We start from the raw sequence: 3,657 nt of genomic DNA on the forward strand, positions 1-3,657 counted from the left end.
CATTTATGGTTTGATTTCTTTGTATGTATGGATCACTTGGGTTGTCACCAACATCTGGTGAACATTTCATGTCATTAGCACCTCTAGTAATATATTTACTGAGAAAAATGGTGACGTGTTCAATACTTATTTTACCAGCTGTATATGGACTGAAAACAGTGGGTATGTATCAAGATTCTAGAAATGTTGTTATTGTTGTTTTTCCCCTCAGAGTTTTCCACCAGCAGCTATTGCTGAACAGCAATGCAACAGATAAAAACAAAAGGGACGGAGAGAGAGAGACCACTACAGCACTGTGGATGAGTCTAGGACTTTCTGTCAGCTTTAAAGCTCTGCGTTCAAACTCTTGTTTCACACAACAAACCCAACTGCATCACAGCGTCAACACAGATTTTATAAATGCACTTAGATGAACTTAAACTCAGCAAGAAATCTTTCTGTGATGTTTTGAAATACAGTATTTCTCCCAGTGGGAGGAAGAAATGGTGACATTGACATGATGGTCATGGTTTCAGTCACATTTTCTTTAAATTCATTTGAACAGACTTCAAACATTCAAAAATCTCTGCCCCATCTCTAATACAGAGGGAAGAGGAATTTACTCTACCACATAATCTCATTTATGACAAAAATCAGTTTTTTCAGTGCAGCGGATTAGTTCCCCTTAGTGTATGTTGTATTTTTTTTTTATTTTTGTAAGATGATGACTAGTATGATGGTGAACTGGACAATCAGCTTGTATATAGTAGTTCATTTTGTGCGAATTCCAGTGCACGTCTAGTTTTCTTAATTCACAGGACTGCCATTGGAACATTGTTTTGCTTGGATTAAGCCACAGAGACAGATCAAGCTTTACTGTCATATTCATCAGAGAAGTGTTATAGGCTTGTCTTGATAAGCTTCATGCACCAGAGGCTTACAGGTCAGCCCAAGCCCCAACAGGCTGCCCTTGTCTTGTACACTTACATACTAGAAAGCAATCTTCTTACATTCCTGGATTAAAGGGTTGTGCACAGTGCATTTCAACCCTCACCACCACAAACTCCCTCCAGCCCTTGTTAATAGTACATGTCCCATCATTTCTAATGACAAGTGTTCCCATTTCCTCTGTCAGTGGGTGCTTTAGGACTTCCGTCAACCACTTCATTTCTTATAACCATTTTTGCTTTTTTATTACTAGCTGCAAAAATAAAAAGGGCGATAATGTTTTTGCACAAGTGTTTCATTGCAAATAAAACATCTCACAACCTGTTGGATGGGTTTTAATGAAATGTTCAGAAAGTACAACTTAATAACTTTTGGAGTCAGTGCAGTTTAATATGGCTGTCACTGCTAATCACCTGCGTAATCACAAAAATTAATTTAACCCAGTCAGTTTTACAGATATTTAGCTGGAATTTACCGTGGTAGTAGCTTAGAGATTTTATTCTCTAAACACTAACAGATCTCTTGACATTTTTTTGCAAAACTTTTCCATTTATTATTGTACTCAACTTTGATTGTTAGCCAAAATGTCCCATTTAAACAACTGGACAGATTTCAATGAAACATTCAGAAAGTAATGATTGAGTGGACATCTACAACAACATCTTTAATAAAGGTGATCTTAGTTTTAAGTTTCTTATTAAAGGCTTTATCTAGTGATATGCATTTATTAAAGGAAATTATTTTAAATTTTTTGAAACGGCATCACAAATACCCAGGTTTGGAGCCCGTCCAGTGATATTGGATTAAAAAAAATAATACATCACCACGAGATAATTAATGTGTGGCCATGAGATAATTTTGAGCAGCTGAATTGAATGTTTCTTTGTGAGAGATACAAATAATGTTGGAGTCAGATTATATATGCTGTTTTTGTGGTAAACATTTCAGAGGTTTTATTCTATTTTTTTGGTGTATGTTTAATGTAAACTGTTCATTTTTCATAGTATTTATGAGATGACAATGAACGCCTTAGATGTGTGTTGGGAAACGGATGAAGGCAACTCCAACTCCTTCTGCAGCAAAGGCAGGAGGTGAGAGGATCCTGTTTTAAGTAATGAGTTTCAGAATAAAGGTTTTTGGACAAACACAACTCCAGTCGGCACTTTGTGTCTTATAGCTGCAACATAACGCTAAGAATACTTCATGCCTAATGTAAGTGGCTGAAGTATATGCATTTATTCTTATAAAAATAAAATGAAATTAATTTAATCTTGTCTTTGTTAACAGTCTCTGCATGTAAATGACTACAATAGTTGTCTCATGACCACACATTAACTATCTTGTGGCCACACATTATTTTATCATCCAGTGTCACTGGACAGGCTCCGTACCCTGGAGCACATTGTTAGAAATAGTCACTGACAAGTTTAAAGCAGGGGTTTGCTCTTTTTATCTCCTCCTGTTACAAAGACCACTTTCACAACTAAATAAATTAGAGTCACATTTGTAATCACTCTAGAGTTGTGTTAACACACCCAAACACCTACATCCTTAACTTTTTTTGTATTAAACCAATTACTATTTTATCAACCAATTACTACTTTATCAACCAATTACTATTTAATCAACCAATTACTATTTTATCAACCAATTACTATTTTATCAGCCAATTACTATTTTATCAGCCAATGAAATGCACCAAAGAGTTTGCATGGTAGTTAGTTGTGTTCAGAACAAATAAAGTTTTATTAAGTGGCATTTATCAATCAGTATCAGTGATGGAAAATCAAAATTAATTAAATCAGAGTTTTAATAATAAGCATATTAAAACAGAGTTTAATAACTGTGATAATGATAACATTGTATTTAACTTTAATATAACTTGAAAAGCAAACTTTACTTAAATATTTTAAGAATTATATCTTCTTCCAGTGCATACACTTTGTATTGAAGGCTGTCAGGGGGATGGAGAGGGATTCCAGTCCTCCTCCTTATTGCCTTATTCACAGTCTTTCTTTCTGTGTGTTTTTCTTCCACAAAACCCAGAGTGGAAATTGAGAGGCGAGTAATCTTGTTTTCTTAAAGCTGGGGTTTAGGTGGCCACTCTGGACTCAGCCACAATGTCTTCCCTKTGGCTTCCAGTGAGATTTGTTGTTGATCTGCCAGCCAATCACCAGGATCTTGAGCTTCTATTTATCTGATACGAGTGGGTGTTTGAAACCATGGATACATATTCAGTGAGTCAAAAGCCACTTCTGTGCTTGTGTTGTGCTCAGAACATGTCTACTATGTTATGTTTGTGATGTTTAAGAGTGATGTTCAYGGTAAGCCACTTTAGTCACAGAAAAACTCACATTAGGATTGGTAGGGATCCTATGGGGAACAATACAATTTTATTTATCAGTTAAAAAGTAAAGAAAACTGTTATTAAGTAATGTGTAAATGGAAATCATATCGTCAAACAGCTGCACAATATATTTTTCAGTTTTTGCTTAATATTAGCCTCAGAGCTGTACATAATACATGAAAATACTAGGTTTTGCTATACAAATGAGTTACCTGTTACATTACATTAAGTTATCATGACACATTACAATGCTAGCAGTGCACCTATCAAAAATAWATGCCCAATGAAAGCAGCTATAATATTGAGGGTTTTGTCAAAGAACTTGGCAACATTTTAGTCTGTCATTTATTTTATGTCCTTTACTAGACATGCCTATTTACTTT

The sequence above is a fragment of the Austrofundulus limnaeus genome, unplaced genomic scaffold (genome assembly GCF_001266775.1).
Source record: "Austrofundulus limnaeus strain Quisiro unplaced genomic scaffold, Austrofundulus_limnaeus-1.0 Scaffold203, whole genome shotgun sequence".
In the NCBI taxonomy this organism is placed as follows: Eukaryota; Metazoa; Chordata; class Actinopteri; order Cyprinodontiformes; family Rivulidae; genus Austrofundulus; species Austrofundulus limnaeus.